The sequence below is a fragment of the Eurosta solidaginis genome, chromosome X (assembly GCF_040869045.1).
Source record: "Eurosta solidaginis isolate ZX-2024a chromosome X, ASM4086904v1, whole genome shotgun sequence".
Lineage (NCBI taxonomy): Eukaryota > Metazoa > Arthropoda > Insecta > Diptera > Tephritidae > Eurosta > Eurosta solidaginis.
In genome coordinates, this window is record NC_090324.1 from 71,392,525 (window position 1) to 71,411,701 (window position 19,177).

The following is a 19,177-nucleotide window of genomic DNA, read 5'->3' on the forward strand; positions in this document are numbered from 1 at the left end:
ATACGTTATGAGATCCTACCGAAGAACTCACCCCGAAACAAAAAATGCATTCCATGTCATGTCGCACGATGAAGTTAAGGCCACTACACGAATTTTAATTAAAATCTATCAGAAACAACATTGCAGTTCAGAATATAATGATTTGAAGGCCGGAAAACCAATAGAAGGGAAAAGTGCAATACTCTCACTTAATCCCTACTTAGACCAAGATGGCATCATTCGGATAGGAGGGCGACTCGGGGCATCACAGGACTTAGCTTTTAATGAACGCCACCCAATCTTCCTCCCATACAACTGCAGGTTATCCCGTCTGACAGTCCTAATGTTTCATCAACAAAGTCGGCATGGGGAAAACCAACTCATGTTACGTCTGATACGCACCCAGAACTGGATACCTAATGTAAAAACCATGATTAGGGCAATCATTCACAATTGCAATGTTTGCACCATACATCGAAAAAGGGCTCAGACATTTAGCCGTGCGTTCACGAATACTGGAGTCGACTTCGCCGGATCCTTCGACATTAAAAGTTACCGCGGCAGAGGGTGTCGACTATCCAAAGGCTATGTTTGCCTTTTTGTGTTTTTCCATACGAGCAATTTCATCTGGAGACAAAACATAAAACTGGGAGATCTCGCTGTAATCAAAGAGGACAACTTATCTCCCAACGAATGGAGGTTAGGTCGAGTTGTCAACGTACACACCGGCGAAGATGACCGAGTACGAGTAGTCGACCTCAAAACCAAGAAGAGTCAAGTCAGACGACCTTTGGTCAAACTGATCCTTCTTCCAACGGAAGAGACGGATTGCGAGAAGGATAAGAGCTCCTCCTAACAATACCTCCGTTCCTCCATATCCCTACTTTCAAGAAAAAGTAAACCCAGCTCTCGTTCACCCGGAACGAGGCCAACCAACAACCCCAATGTAGATCGGTTATCCGCCACAGACCCATTTAGACTGCTCCAATCGAGTCCAAATTTATGACCGACCCTACTAACTTTGGACGCTCGACCCACCGATGCCAGTGGCACACCCCCTGGAACCCACCTGGGGGTTCACCATACAAACATTTCAAAAGATCGCCGGTTGTGCACTTTACATGAAAAAATCAGCGAAATGCCTATTTTTTTTCTTTTTGGAGTATATTTTTCTCTTTAGAAATTTATTTAGTCAGAACATATGTAAATGAAAAAATGAATTTAACTTAGTAATAGAAAAGAAATTTAAAAAAATTATTAGAAATTAGCGTTTTTACAGCCCTTTTAAAACCAAGGCATCACTGTGATGCATTTGCATGTCGTAAACATAGTTGTGTGGGTTTTTTATTCAACCGTTTGAAAAAATGAAGGTATCACTGTGACACAATTGCAGATCGTAAAATTGCTTGAGTTGTTTTTTTTAAGCCACCACAAGACACAGCAGGTAGAATTGAAATTACCATTTCATCCTTATTACCTCGTCTCGTAGACCATATATAACGCAACAGTTTTTGTGAATGCATTAAGTCGTTGTGAAGAACTCAAAGTGTGAAGTGCTAATTTCAGATAAAAAAAATATTTCAAAAAAAATAATAAGTGAAGTGACCATTCCAAATCAAAAAGTTTACAATGAAACCACCATCCTCTACACCGCAAGATGAAGCAACTACATCAACAACTATGGAAAACCCAATGAGTCATATACCCAAGCATGATGTTACTGTTTTTGGTGTGTCTACTGATTTAACTGATCTTAATTTACCAACCCATCTGGATATCTTGAGATATTATTTTTACTTAAGCGAACGTGCTAAAACAGAACAAAAAAAAAGTTTTCCCATGAATCATTCACTATTTAAGTACAAGATAAGTTGATTGGAATTTGGGAAAAACTTGGTATGGAAATAATGCTGTAAAAAGTGTATTTAATAAATTGAATAAATTGCTTGACAAGTATCAAGAGCAAATCAAGAGAAGAAACAACACCCAACAATTTACAGAGTATTTAAAATCTCTGGAAACAATTTTTTACATTGGAACATGTAAATGCGATTGGAAGGCAGCTCCATGTGCATGCGGCTGGGTTCCCGAACGCTTCAAAGAGTTCATGCACGATCAACATAATCAGAGAAGACTAACAATCGATGCATTTATGATGGAAACTGAAGAGCAAGGAGCAACGTCTATGTCATCAATGCCAACATACCAAGATCCCGATGATTCAACATACGCACCGCCACCGGTTCAAGAAGATATGGATAGAAGCACAAGTTCGCAATACACAGAGAGATACGATTGTTTTAACTTTGCCTTGGTATGTGACAGATTTGGTGTGCCTGAAAGAGTAGTATCAGCATTGGGAACCGCTCTTTTGCAAGATTTTAAAATTAAAGATAAGCATGGGAAACCTCTCATCATGGATAAATCGAAAGTTCGCAGAGAAAAAGAGAAATGCAGACAAGAATTGCTTCGCAAACGGTTAGATGATACCAATTTGTTAGCGTTTTCATTCGATGGCAGAAAAGATGATACTTTAACGATAGATAAAATTGATGAGAAGTATCATACTAGGATGGTAAAAGAACCTCATCTTGTTATTTTGAGGGAACCCAATTCTGAATTGATTGGTTACATAAGACTGGAACATGAAACCGCTGAATACAAAACAACCAAATGAAATGGTTTTTTCAACGATAAAAATATATCACTGGATGCATTAATTGGAATATGCACTGACGGTGAGCCAACAAACACTGGCTCACACGGTGGAATTATACGACGATTCGAATTGCTGTTAAAAAGACGATTGCATTGGTTCGTTTGCCTTCTACACTTCAAAGAACTTCCGTTTCGGCATTTGTTTGAAGCTTTGGATAAATCAACCAGCACTGGATCAAGATCGGCAACCGGGAAACTGAGCCGACAAATCGAAACTTGTGAAACTCTTCCGGTAAGTTATTGCTATCACTCATTTATTATAATTGTCAAACATTTTTAATTATTTTATTATTATATATTTTCAGGTGGTGGACGGCTTCCAGAAAATTGAGTTGCAAAATATGCCCCCTGCCCCAGAAAAAATTTAATTTTCCACCGATTCGAAGTACTTATACGACATGGCCCATGCAATTTCTAGCGGCGTGGTTCCGGTGGATCTGGCTAACATCAAACCAGGGAAAATTGTACATTCTCGGTGGCTCACCAAGGCCGCTAGATTATTGCGATTATATGTGACAACGGAAAATCCAGATGCAAATTTAAGAATTCTGGTTGAATTTATAATTAAATGTTATGTGCCAATGTACTTCAATATCAAGTATTACAGCTCTGTCGTGTATGGCAGTGCATTATTTTTCAAGTTCATTGGTTGGTCACGATTTCTAGAACCTCGTTTACCCAAAATTGTCAATCAAGTAATTAAAGATAATTCATATTATGCGCATTCGGAAAATATCTTGTTATCAATGTTGTTTGATGATAGGAAAGAAAAGCGCGACTCTGCCATCAAGAAAATTCTACGCTATCGAACCGATGTTGACGAGCCAATGGAACTTAGAGTTTATAAAAAACCAGATATAAACTTTAATTGTACAAGTTATACGGAAATGATCAATTTGAATGATATAAATATCGTATTTGAACCACCATTCATGCGAAGCATTCCGTACGATACATTGAAAGAATATTTAAATCAAGATGATCCACCGTTTAATGATCCAAAAATTCCATCACACATACAAGGAACGGAACGACATGTTCAATTGCTAGCTAGCGTTTCCAAACGGGTTATACCGGAAAATGTAGAGGCTGTTATGGCGACGACATTAGAGAGTCGTGCGAAATTGCCCAGACTTGAAAGTAAAAAAGACTTCAAACAATAATTTTTTTTAGTTTCTTTTCTATAACTCACTTAAAGACATTTTTTCATTTACATATTTTTTTTTATTTATTTATTTATTATTTAAAGTCGACGACAAACTATGGTCGACAGCATGTAATAAAAGATATATAAATATACAACTCAAAAGATAAAATTTAAGATATATCGAGATTTCAACAACGTTATATTACAAACAAAGAAATATTAATGAACATTACTCTTTAATTTCAGAATATAATAATAATAAGAAATATGAGCAGAAATAATAACTTATGCCGAAATCTTATACTGGCGGAATGCATCAGATTCCGCTCAGCATGATTTCGGAATGCAGTGGGTTCCAATCTTCCTGTTGGAATGCAACAAGATTCCAATCAGCAGGTCATGGGAATCCGGCAGTGCTAAGAGTAGTGTAATGAGGATACGCCATCACAAGGCATAAAAAAGTAACATGACCTGTGTTGTTGGAATGCACCGGATTCCAATCAGCTCGATGCCTGACCCATAAGATTATACTGCCGGAATGCATACGATTCCGGTCAGTGACTCATGAAAAAGCATGTTTTTTACGTTGTTGGAATGCACCAGATTCCAACCAACACAGTACTGTCTTGTTCCTTCTTAATGATACATGTTGATAAATGTTCCTCCATCCTTAAGCGAGACAGTTCCTGTCTTTTATGGAAGGAATAAAATGCCGGCAAATTAAATTGGCTTGTATCTCTTAAATTAGATAGGCAAATATTGCATTACGTATAGTGGCAAAAGTACATTCAAGACTGATTATCTTTAGCAAAGTTTCGTCCACAAAGGGGTAAATAGACAGGAACGTAGTGTCTGGATACTCTAGGGGGAACCGCAAAAAACAAGCGGCTGAGGAGGTCCGCAGAATCAATTTCTCCAATAATGAGCTTATGGATGAACAATACCCCCAGTAATATTCTCCGATTTTCCAGAGTGGGTAAGTTAATAAGAAGAAGTCTACTTCTGTATGAAGGAAGGTGGAGACTTGAGTCTCAACTAAGGCCGCGCGATGCAAATATCAAAAATTGCTTTTGAGCTAACTCAAGACGCTTTATATGCTTTTGAGAAACAGGGGACCAAGCGCATGAGCAATACTCGAGTATTGGACGAACCAGCGATGTGTAAAGAACCTTAGTGAGGTAGGGATCATCGAACTCTTTAGCCCAGCTTTTAACAAATCCAAGTAAACCCAACGCTTTGTTGGCTATAGATAGGGCTACCAGGTTCCCATGGGGCAAAACCGGGACACTTTGAAAATTCAAGAAATATACACCCCCCCCACAAAAAAAAAATTAAAATGTTTTTGTTTATTTACGCATATAAGTATTATTTTTTATTTACACAGCACAAAAATAAAACCATAAACAAATTATATACCTTCCAGGTACTCTAAAACAGCTAATCACAACTCCTATTCAAAATAAATGCTTCTAAGGTAAAAAAATAAATAAATGTAAGGCGCGATAACCTCCGAACAGATTTTAGGCCGAGCTTCTCTCCCAATTTGCGTCGTGCTCCTTTTAATTTATCCTACAAATTGGCGAGACGGGACCTACTTGTTTTATGCCGACTCCGAACGGCATCTGCAAGGCAGATGAGTTTTCACTTAGAGCTTGTCATGGCAGAAATACACTCGGGTTCACACCCCGGGCAAAGCAACATCAAAACTTTAGAAATAAGATTTTTCAATTAGAAGAAAATTTTTCTAAGCGGGATCGCCCCTCGGCAGTGTTTGGCAAGCACTCCGAGTGTATTTCTGCCATGACAAGCTCAAAGTGAAAACTCATCTGCCTTGCAGATGCCGTTCGGAGTCGGCATAAAACATGTAGGTCCCGTCCGGACAATTTGTAGGATAAATTAAAAGGAGCACGACGAAAATTGGAAGAGAAGCTCGGCCTAAAATCTCTTCGGAGTTTATCGCGCCTTACATTTATTTTTTTTTTATAAAAGGATAAAATTAAACAGTCATATATTTTTCGTTGCACAGAACTTGTTCCAAAACTTCTGGCTTATTTTTAATATAATTGTAAAATCCTATGCAAGTCAGTCTTAAGTTGAATTTGCATTGAATAATATGGTCTAATGTGCTGATATTCAACGAATTTCTTTCCTTTGTCCATTGAGATGAAACAAGAGAAAAAATTCGATCCGCATTAGCATTATAACCAGGTATCGCATATAGATATTGAACTATTTTAAGTAAATTGTTTTTCTCTCCTTTTCTTTAGAACCTAGATCATTTGCAATAGATATACGCTCCAAAGGCGTACCATCTATTACATAAGATTTCAATGCTGGCTTTACTCGGTGAAATGTCATATGCTTACATTTAGAGCAATTTAAAGCTAGTAAATTTGTTGTGCACCAACATTGGAACGAGTCCAAGTCGGCCTGAAGAAGATCCAAGGAACTCAAATCGGTAGGACAGTAAGTGTAGCAAAGTTTACATCATCCGCATACATTATATTGTCTGTGGGAAGTCATTAATGAAAAGGGCAAAGAGCAAAGGGCCTAGATGACTTCCCTGGGGTACGCCGGAGGAAACTCCGTGTAGATGACATCCGTTTGCTTGTTCTCTAAAAATCCTTCCATAACTATAGAGGCGAATACAAGCAAATTTGTAGTGGTTGACCTTTGACGAATAAAACCGTGTTGGCATGGAGATAAAAGACTAGAACACTGATATTGGAGTTGACTAGTAGCAATCTGTTCAAAGACTTTAGGAATGACTGAAAGTTTAGCAATACCCCTGAAGTTTTCAACTTTTGACCTACTACCTTTTTTATGCAGGGGTATAATAAAAGACTGTTTCCAAATTGACCTGGTAACCTTGCCGTGCGCGGACGTGTTTTTGACCGCTCTTCGAGTTGTTATTCCTTTTACTTTGTAAACAAGTTTTATCTTTTATAAATATTCATTAATATAATAGAAAACAGTTTATAAGTTTAATTTCGTATTAAATCTTTACACAGTGCAATATACATAGTGGCTTTTTGTGCAATTTAAACATTCAGTCTGTGTGTTCATATATCATAGATTTTCACAAAAATTTGTGATAACTGCATACCTTTTTGTTGGTAGCTGCTATTAGCAAGTCATTGTGTGCCTTTTTGCTTTCTGTTGTGTTCGCTGCTAGCTATACGCTGTCTTGCGATTTGCATCCAGTGCTCCAAAATAACTCTCGCCCATATTTTTTGAACAGCTGTTCAATTTATCCTATACTTATAGTTTCTTTCGCCTATTTTTCTTTTGGGTTTGTTTAACTTTGCAATTATGTTGGATTGCTGTGTCAAGAAGTGCACCAATCAAAAGAAAATTTCCCGTAGTGATACTTATGTTTGTTGTTGGATCTGTGATAATATGGCTCATGTTATCTGTGCCGGTTTCTCTCACATAGGTGGTCGGGTGGTTGATCTAATATCCAGCAAAATTGGACTGAACTGGAAATGTCATGATTGTCGTTCCGTAGAAAATGACATGCGAGCTTTTATGAGGCAAACTCAGAAAGAGTTCAACAACATTTTTATTGGGGTTCGTGACCTTAACGAATGATTCAAAACGATGGAGGCTCACTTTAAAAAATTGAAAGTTATATCTGAATCCCCAAAACATAAGAAATGTATGCCCAACAATGACTCCAACATGTCTTCGAGTCAGGGGCAAAGCTTTCCTCCTACTAATGTACCTTCAACCGCGTTGATTGATACGAACAGACCAAACGTTATGAACAATGTAGCTCAGGAATCTCCACAAGAATCTCCACAAGGCTGTTTCGAGACTTCCAGTGAGACGATCTCTGGCAAATTAAACGATGCAAGAACTAATAGTGGTGCCTTTGCGGCTGTTTGTTCTACGTCACCAATGTTGATTTCGCTGGACCCCCAATTCATCCTACACCTCCACCGGTATATTTAGCTCCAACAATAACAGTTACCGATACTGGGGTTGTTGCTGGCGATACAAGTGTACCTGAAAAAATAGTACTTCTTTCGCGGGCTCGATAACCAACGCTAGGTCAAGCAATGCGTTTTCTGTCAACTGTTCTATAACGGCCGCACCTTCCCAGCTCTCTGGTGTGCTATCCGCTACTCCTTTGCAGGTGACTGCCGTGCCACCTCGTAGGGCTGTATTTGTGTCCCGATTACATGCCTCGCTTACCGAAAATGACATTGCTCATTACGTTTGCTCTAAACTTGGTGTTGCACCCACTAGTAATATCAATGTGTATAAATTTAACTTTAAATATGATAGAGACATCTCCTCATTTAAAATATCACTTTCAGATGAATATTTCGATAAGGTACTTGATTCCTCTTTTTGGCCTAAGCATACTGTGGTTCACTTGTTCACAAGAAAGGCGAGGGCCGAACCTGTTTTATTACAGCCAAAAAACGGTATGACGAACACAGTAATAACAACACAAAGGTAATTGCTGATCTGTCCCGTCTTCTCATTAATTACCAAAATGTTCGTGGTTTACGATCAAAACTTGTTCCATTCTTCCTTAATTCTTTCAACTTTTCTGCACAAGTTGTAGCTTTTACGGAGACCTGGCTAAAGCCTGATAATTACAATTCTGAGGTTTTTTCAAATAAATATGCTGTTTATCGGCGTGATCGCATCTCTAGAGCGGGAGGTGTCCTTATTGCTGTTGAATCTAACCTATCATCTGAGTTGATTTCGCTGGACAATATCTCTCATATCGAATTCATAGCAGTTAGGCTTTCATTCTGTAGCTATAGCGTAATTGTTTGCTGTTCCTATATACCACCTCCTTCGGATATGGATGTTTATGCTAGTCATAGCTCGGCCATCTGCGATTTACATTCGCAGTTGGGAGATAACGATCGACTTGTTGTTGTTGGTGACTTTAACTTGCCAACAGTTAATTGGGTTAATATAAGTGATTCAAACTTTTTAACTCCCATTGCTCAACATGAGTTTCTCAATTGCTTGTTAGACTCATCTCTTTTACAGATTAACAATCTTACAAATAGTGGAAATAAAATGCTAGATTTAGTATTTGTGGATGGCTCGATGGGTACTGCCCTTACGCAAATACCACCTTTATCCCTTCCAGAAGACCCTCTTCACCCTACGCTAGAGATATCACTTGATATCAGCCTACCCCGTAGGATTAAAGTACAGTCTCGTCCCCGATCTAGATGCTTCTACAAAGCGAATTTCATTATGCTCAATGATCTGTTGTCTTCCCATGATTGGTCGGATCTCTATGCTTGCACTGATGTCGATTCGGCTATCTCTATATTTTACAGTACGCTTGATGGCCTCTTTGATACCTGCATTCATACTCGCTATACCCTATGTTCGAATAAGCCCCCTTGGTTTTCAAGGCAACTTATCAGACTTAATAACATTAAATCTAGGCTTTATAAGAGATTCAAGAAATCTGGAGCATCTGCAGACCTCTCTAAATATCTAATAGCTGGTTCTAAATTTCACCGTCTTAATCAGCTTTGTAATAAAAATTACTTGAGTTGTTGTAAAGCCCAATTTTTTAGAAATCCAAAAAAGTTTTACAGTTTCGTAAATTCAAAGCGGAAAACTTCTGGGTATCCTTCCTCATTAACCTTTGGAGGTAAAAAAGCTTGCACTGATGACGACGTTGCTGAACTATTTTCTGTGTTCTTTAAGTCCACGTATTCATCCAGTGGTTTTCATTCCGGTCAATATCCCTATCGCTTAGATAGCTCGAATTACATTAGGAATCCTGCTATTGATGGTAATATTGTTCTTAAGAGTCTTCAATCTTTGAAGCCCACCTTTTCTCCGGGACCGGGCGGTGTTCCTAGTTGCGTGCTTAGGTACTGCGCCGAAAACATTTATGAGCCTATTTTAAAATTATTTGAGCTATCTCTGGGATCTGCGTCATTCCCGGCACTTTGGAAACAGTCTTTTATTATACCCCTGCATAAAAAAGGTAGTAGGTCAAAAGTTGAAAACTACAGGAGTATTGCTAAACGTTCAGTCATTCCTAAAGTCTTTGAACAGATTGTTACCAGTCAACTCCAGTATCAGTGTTCTAGTCTTTTGTCTCCATGCCAACACAGTTTTATTCGTCAGAGGTCAACCACTTCAAATTTGCTTGTATTCACCTCTATAGTTATGGAAGGATTTTTAGCGAACAAGCAAACGGATGTCATCTACACGGACTTCACCTAAGCATTTGATACCGTCAACCGTGATTTGCTTATTCATAAGCTTGATTTACTGGGCTTTCCGTTTCATCTATTAATGTGGCTGAAAAGCTATCTTTCTAACCGAACCCAAAAAGTCCTGTTCAAGTACAATCTGTCGGAATCGTTCGGAGTTTCCTCCGGCGTACCCCAGGGAAGTCATCTAGGCCCTTTGCTCTTTGCCCTCTTCATTAATGACTTGCCACAGACAATATTATATTCCCAAATCTTATGTAATAGATGGTACGCCTTTGGAGCGTATATCTAATGCAAATGATCTAGGTGTCCTTTCTGATCCGAAATTGAATTTTAACACGCATATTTCATCTATAGCCAACAAAGCGTTGGGTTTACTTGGATTTGTTAAAAGATGGGCTAAAGAGTTCGATGATCCGTACCTCACTAAGGTTCTTTACACATCGCTGGTTCGTCCAATACTCGAGTATTTCTCATGCGTTTGGTCCCCTGTTTCTCAAAAGCATATAAAGCGTCTTGAGTCAGTTCAAAAGCAATTTTTGATATTTGCATTGCGCGGCCTTAATTGGGACTCAAGTCTCCACCTTCCTCCATACAGAAGTAGACTTCTTCTTATTAACTTACCCACTCTGGAAAATCGGAGAATATTACTGGGGGTATTGTTCATCCATAAGCTCATTATTGGAGAAATTGATTCTGCGGACCTCCTCAGCCGCTTGTTTTTTGCGGTTCCCCCTAGTGTATCCAGACACTATGTCCCTTTCTATTTACCCCTTTGTCGACGAAACTTTGCTAAAAATAATCCTCTTCTTATCTGGTGCGCGCACTACAATGACTTGTATAGCTGTATCAGTCTTGAATGTACTTTTGCCACTATACGTAATGCAATACTTGCCTATCTTATTTAAGAGATACAAGCTAATTTAATTTGCCGGCATTTTATTCCTTCCATAAAAAACAGAAACTATTTCGCTTAAGGATGGAGGAACATTTATCAACATGTATCATAAAGAAGGAACACGACAGTACTGTGTTGATTGGAATCTGGTGCATTCCAAGAACGTAAAAAACATGCTTTTTCATGATTCACTGACCGGAATCGTATGCATTCCGGTAGTATAATCTTATGGGTCAGGCATCGAGCTGATTGGAATCCGGTGCATTCCAACAACACAGGTCATGTTACTTTTTTATGCCTTGTGATGGCGTATCCTCATTACACTACTCTTAGCACTGCCGGATTCCCATGACATGCTGATTGGAATCTTGTTGCATTCCAACAGGAAGATTGGAATCCACTGCATTCCGAAATCATGCTGAGCGGAATCTGATGCATTCCGCCAGTATAAGATTTCGGCATAAGATCTTACTTCTGCTCATTATGTTATTATTATTATATTCTGAAATTAAAGAGTAATGTTCATTAATATTTCTTTGTTTGTAATATAACATTGTTGAAATCTCGATATATTTTAATTTTATCTTTTGAATTGTATATTTATATATCTTTTATATTATGCAGTCGGCCATAGTTTGTCGTCGACTTTAAATAATAAATAAATAAATAAATATCACCGATCTCTATGATTTTTTGACACAACAATATATACTATATACGTAAGCATTCGTTGAAATTTGAAGCCTCTAGCTCTTAAAATAGGGCAGTAATTACGAAAAGTTTCTTATCTGAACAATTGGTTGTGGGGGATATATACTATATATACGACCGATCTCATCAATTTTTTCATGCAACAATATGTGCAATATACGAAAGTATATGGTGAAGTTTGAAGCTTCAATCTGTTAAATTGAGTAAGATATTACAAAAATCCTCTTTTTCTGAAAAATCGGTTGTATGGAGGATATATGCTACAGTGGTCCGATCCTGCCGGTTCCGACAAATGTCTAATCGGACACCCAAATACACCCGCTCACCAAATTTTATCAAGATATCTCAAAAATTGAGGGACTAGTTTGCATACAAACAGACAGACGGACAGTCGGACATGGCAAAATGAACTCAGCTCTTCAACCTGATTATTTCGGTATACTTAATGGTGGGTCTATCTATTTTCCTTTAAGGACTTACAATTTTGGGTTTCGGGACGAAATTAATATACCATTTCATTTTCATGAAAGGTGTAAAAATAGGTAGGTACTTTGTGTGAGGATGCAAAGCTTCACGTTTTTTGTGGTCTGCATGTAAAAACTATGACTAGGAATCACGTATTTCAAAAATATGTGAAGTAAACGTAACTATTTGATGAAATTTGACGAATTTTTAAGCTTCTATCCGTAAAAAAGTGGCAAAAATGACAGTTTATATGAAGTATATAATATATATAACACCGATCTCTATGATTTTTTCAGACAACAATATATGCTATATACGTAAGCATTTGGTGAAATTTGAAGCTTCTAGCTGTTAAAATGCGGCCGAAATCGCAAAAAAAAAATATATATACTATATATACCATCATATATATATTATATATATCACCGATCTCTATGATTTTTTGACACAACAATATATACTATATACGTAAGCAATCGGTGAAATTTGAAGCTTATAGCTGTTAAAACGGGGCAGAAATTGCGCAAAGTTTCTTATCTGAACAATCGGTTGTATGAGATATATATTATGTATACCACCGATCTCAATGATTTTTTCAGACATCAATATATGCTATACACGTAAGCAGTTGGTGAAATTTGAAGCTTCTAGCTGTTAAAATGCGGCCGAAATCGCAAAAAAAAAATATATATACTATATATACCATCATATATATATTATATATATCACCGATCTCTATGATTTTTTGACACAACAATATATACTATATACGTAAGCAATCGGTGAAATTTGAAGCTTATAGCTGTTAAAATGGGGTAGAAATTGCGAAACGTTTCTTCTCTGAACAATCGGTTGAATGAGATATATACTATATATACAACCGATCTCTATGATTTTTTCATACAACAATATACGCCATATACGTAAGCGTTCCGTGAAATTTGAAGCTTCTAGCTGTTAAAATGGGGCAAAAATTGCGAAAATATATATATATACTATATATATATACTATATATACCACCATATATATACTATATATACCACCGATCTCTATGATTTTTTGCCACAACAATATATACTATATACGTAAGCAATCGTTGAAATTTGAAGCCTCTAGCTCTTAAAATAGGGCAGTAATTACGAAAAGTTTCTTATCTGAACAATCGGTTGTGGGGAATATATACTATATATACGACCGATCTCATCAATTTTTTTCAGGCAACAATTTGTGCAATATACGAAAGTATATGGTGGAGTTTGAAGCTTCAATCTGTTAAATTGAGTAAGATATTAAAAAAATCCTCTTTTTCTGAAAAATCGGTTGTATGGAGGATATATGCTATAGTGGTCCGATCCGGCCGGTTCCGACAAATGTCTAATCGGACACCCAAATACACCCGCTCACCAAATTTTTTCAAGAAATCTCAACAATTGAGGGACTAGTTTGCATACAAACAGACAGACGGAAATACGGACATGGCTAAATCAACTCAGCTCTTCAACCTGATTATTTCGGTATACTTAATGGTGGATCTATCTATTTTCCTTTAAGGACTTACAATTTTGGGTTTCGTGACGAAATTAATATACCATTTGATTTTCATGAAAGTTATAAAAATAGGTAGCTACTTTGTGTGAGGATGCAAAGCTTCACGTTTTTTGTGGTCTGCATGTAAAAACTATGACTACGAATCACGTATTTCAAAAATATATGAAGTAAACGTAACTATTTGATGAATTTTTAAGCTTCTATCCGTAAAAAAGTGGCAAAAATTACAGTTTATATGATGTATATAATATATATACCACCGATCTCTATGATTTTTTCAGACAACAATATATGCTATATACGTAAGCATTTGGTGAAATTTGAAGCTTCTAGCTGTTAAAATGGGGCCGAAATTGCAAAAAAAAATATATATATATACTATATATATATGCTATATATACCATCATATATATATTATATATATAACCGATCTCTATGATTTTTTGACACAACAATATATACTATATACGTAAGCAATCGGTGAAATTTGAAGCTTATAACTGTTAAAATGGGGTAGAAATTGCGAAAAGTTTCTTATCTGAACAATCGGTTGTATGCGATATATACTATATATACAACCGATCTCTATGATTTTTTCAGACAACAATATAAGCCATATATGTAAGCGTTCGGTGAAATTTGAAGCTTCTAGCTGTTAAAATGGGGCTAAAATTACGAAAATATATATATATACTATATATACCACCATATATATACTATATATACCACCGATCTGTATGATTTTTTCAGACAACAATATATGCTATATACGTAAGCATTCGTTGAAATGTGAAGCATCTAGCTCTTAAAATAGGGCAGTAATTACGAAAAGTTTCTTATCTGAACAATCGGTTGTGTGGGATATATACTATATATACGACCGATCTCATCACTTTTTTCAGGCAAAAATATGTGCAATATACGAAAGTATATGGTGAAGTTTGAAGCTTCAATCTGTTGAGTAAGATATTACAAAAATCCTCTTCTTCTGAAAAATCGGTTGTATGGAGGATATATGCTATAGTGGTCCGATCCGGCCGATTCCGACAAATGTCTAATCGGACACCCAAATACACCCGCTCACCAAATTTTATCAAGATATCTCAAAAATTGAGGGACTAGTTTGCATACAAAGAGACAGACGGACAGACGGACAGACGGACATGGCTAAATCAACTCAGCTCTGCAACCTGATTATTTCGGTATACTTAATGGTGGGTCTCTCTTTTTTCCTTTAAGGACTTACAATTTTGGGTTTCGTGACAAAATTAATATACCATTTCATTTTCATGAAAGGTATAAAAATAGGTAGGTACTTTGTGTGAGGATGCAAAGCTTCACGTTTTTTGTGGTCTGCATGTAAAAACTATGACTACGAATAACCTATTTCAAAAATATATGAAGTAAACGTAAATATTTGATGAAATGTTATGTGACTGGCTTGTTGGGGTGGTGAGGAGCAGCGGCAAGCAGGTATGCTTGCGGACCCAGGCTAGCTCGTCGTCTTGGGCGGGGTATTGCACCACCGACCTCACCCGCAGCCACATGAACAAAAAGGGTTCATACCTGCATGTATATGTAAAGGAGAGAAAAGCTGAAACAAATAGCAATAAACGTGAGGGGCAGAGTTAAGAGGGGGAAATAATGAAGGCCTGTCCTGTCAGGTGGAGTCTACCCTCCCTCTGCAGTGCAACTTGCACCACACCGTAGGCACTGTGCTGACTCCTATCTACTTACAGTTCCCCCAAGCCTGACATAAGTATGCCCATCCGTCAATAAGTAATTTCCCTATCACTCACCTTCACCTTACCTTGCCACGCACAAGCGCAGCACCAACACCAAAAGTGGGAATTTAGCCCTGCATTATGAAAAGGTCTACGATTTTCATCCAAACATAATTCTTATAATTTATTTACAAGGTTTTTGGTTTACAAATTATCAACTAACACCCTGCTACTAGTTCAGCAATTCCAAAAAAACTTTAAACTCCGAGTTTAATACAAAATGCTTTGACAGGGATTTCAAAAATTTACTCAAAGTAACAATAAAAAAATTGCTCAAACTTAATGCTAAATATTTTTATTACTAATTAACATTAAAAATGCATGAGAGTGCAAGAAGAAGTAGATACATTTAAAATTCAATTCAATAAAAAAAATACTTACGACTAATAGAAAAATTGTCTATCTCTGCGCTAACTTCGAGTTAGACCCTGTTTTAACAGAAGTAAAAACCACATGTGAGAAAAATAATAAAGTGTGTATACCGCGAAATGGCAAAAAAAATTGAAAGGGATGTGGTAGCAAAGAATTACCGATGGATCAAAAAGAAATAAATGTCATACCGAAAGTAGGAAAGAAAAAAAGAAGATGAACAGAAGATGGAAGCAAAAGTGCCACCATTAACTTAGCTATAAAAGTGAAGCCCAAAAAAAATGTTTATGGTCAAACCCAAAAAAATATATTGGCCCCGGAAATGCAGTGTCCTATTCCCTACCAAATGTATGCCCCCCTTATGACAGTATTTCCAGATACATACATGTACAGGTCTATTTCATTAAAATAATACCATAACATAAATAACGTCGGTAAAGATCGTCTCTCAGCCGGTGTTTGTTGTTGCTTTTATCACAAAAGTGTATTGTTACTATTACCAATTGTGCTGTGTCGTTGTTGGGTGCGTTGTTTGGTTCCGATTTTAGTTCATGTTGTTGGCTGTCCTTGTTGGTGGTAGCTGCTGATGCCTTCATTTGTTGCCAGTTTTGACCATTTGAGAGTGGTGTAGTGGCGGGACGTAGATATTGTTAGTGATTGGTTGTTTTGGTAGTTGGTAACACCTTTTTTTTTTGTAGCGATCGTTGCCTCGTTGTTGAGTGCGCCGTCGCAAAAATGTTGCTGTCAAAATTTGTTGTGGTTGTTGCTAATGTTTTTTTTTATACCTTTTACTTGTTGCAATACCAATTAAGTGCGGCCGCTGGTAAGAATTGTAATTGCCAATAGAAAATAAGTGGTCGTGCTTGTAATTGGCGTTGCGACGTCGATGAAAAAAAAATATATATGTGGTTGTGGTATGTGTTTTGTGCCGTCTATATTAAAGTGGTGTAATAACTGTTGTTGGCGTTGCGCCGCCAATACCAAAAGGATGATTTATTTTTTGTTGGGCGGGATGTCGCCAATTTCAAAAAGACGGGTGTGTTGTTGTTGGGCGGGATACCGCTAATTGGGCTTTAGGCCGCTAACAGAAATTTTCAATTGTGTGCCCAGTGGATTCTTTCCAGAAGGGAGTGTCCTGTTAATATAAGGAAATAAAAACATTATTCTTGAAGAATTCCTCGTGGAAAAATCCTGGTGATGCTAAAACTATTTTTTTTGTCTGCATGATTAATATACACACCGACATACATATGCCTGTGTTAAGGCGTGCATATATGCATGCAAATTTGCTTTTGGCTTGCTTGGGAAATTAGCTATGTGGAAGCCAGCTTCCCAGTGGCATGCCAAGCTGGTGGGAGATAAAAAAATTCAAGGGAAAGGAAAATCATTGTACTTAACAGGAACTTCTGCTTTTTTTCACGTTTTGCGAACAACTTTTCGGCGCGCACAACTTTAAGTCTCGCATTTATTAGCACACAACAAACCTTTTTTTTTTGTTTCGCTTTAAGCCGCGCACTTCAGACTTTTTTAAATATTTTTCGAGGCACAAACTTTTAAATATTCACTCACACACACTGGGCACTGGTAGAAGTAATACTTTGTCCGTTGCCTAACGTTGCGTCCTTTTATAGCTACCGCCGTGGCAAGGAACGTTACCCAGAAACGGAAAATTCGTACCTATACATGCCAAACTTTCTTTTCGGCTTTCCCGTATTTTCATCCATACAATCAGGCACTCATACATTCACACGCTTACCGCTCCACAGAACGAACACCTACACAGATACACTCGGTTCGTGCCTTGACCGCTCACACTGATACATTCACACGTTCATAGCCTTGTACCAATACACATCAACATATATAATACAGCACAAAACAAACACATAGGTGCATGGCATTCATCAATGTTGCTAAGTTGTTAGCAGCATGGTGACATTTTATTTATTATAACAGCATGATGCCAAGCGCAACATCTTATTTCCGCTGCAACATTGTGTTCACTATCGGTACAATGTTGTCAATGTTAATGTTATTAATTTAATATTATGTTAATGGCAACATTGCGGATAAGGCACGGACCTGGACACGAAACACATAAACACATAGACGCATATACACTCTGCCACTCATTTAAGCCAGTATGGAGACAGGCTGTCGTTACAGGCTCGCAAACGCCGATGGTGCCTGCACTATGGAGCTTGGGCGTAAAGAATTCAAACGCAGCCTGCTAAGTATTATTTCCCGCGTCCAACGTGTGGCCTCGACCCACGACTAAATGTCGGGCCTATTTTTTTTCCACGCCTTTAAACTTTTGTTCTGTTTACTTACAAACTAAATCACTGGGCTAATGCTACTACTTAAACCTATATCACAGATATTACTCTACATATCTAATAGTAAATAAAATATCACAGATAAAAAAAATAAATAAAAAAAATAAAATAGCATAAAATAAAATAAAATAAAATAAAATAAAATATCACAATTAGCAGAACCATTATAAAAAAAATTTATAAAATAAAATATCACAGATGGCAAAAAAAAATGTATAAAAAAAAATATCACAGATCATATAGTCAGGTAGGTAAAAAAAAATGTAATCAAATAAATAAATTGAATAAATGCAAAAATATTCAAATAAATAAAAAAAGTCAAGAAAAATAAAAATAATTTAACAAAATAATCACGCACGGCAATAAGTTAATAAATAAAATTCGTCAATAAATAAATAAACAAAATACGTCGATAAATAAATAAAAAACATAGAACAAAAGTACTAGCACTACAAAAAACACTAAACTGTTTTGCAAAAATGTCTTTAGCGTGATATACGCCGATCTTTTTCCCATTGCTATCGCCAAGCTCGTACATTAAATTCCCTATAGAATTAAGTACGATACATTTTACTTGTTTCGGAGCTAGCTTGGCGTTGTAGTTATCGACCTGGGAACTTTGCTTAAAGTTTCGGCGATATACCACTTGTCCAATTTGAAACCTAACATCCCTACTCCTAGTGTCATATACTTTTTGGCTTATTTCATGGGCCAACTTCAGTTCTTTCATAATTTTGTTCCGAATTAGTTGCAGTTTATTACCTGGGGCCTCTACCTCGCAATCAACATCCTTCACCGCTGCCAGCCTTCGGTATAGCTCATATGATGCAGCATGCTGTACCATAGGCATAACGAAAGTTGCGTAGTACGGCGACATGTTGATTGCTGTATGTGTAACGCTGCGGAGTGCAAAAGCGGCATCACTGACGCATTTGTACCAATTTTTCTGATTCTCTTTTATAAATGATCTAATGATCTGTAGGACAGATCGGTTTACCCTCTCTGCTGC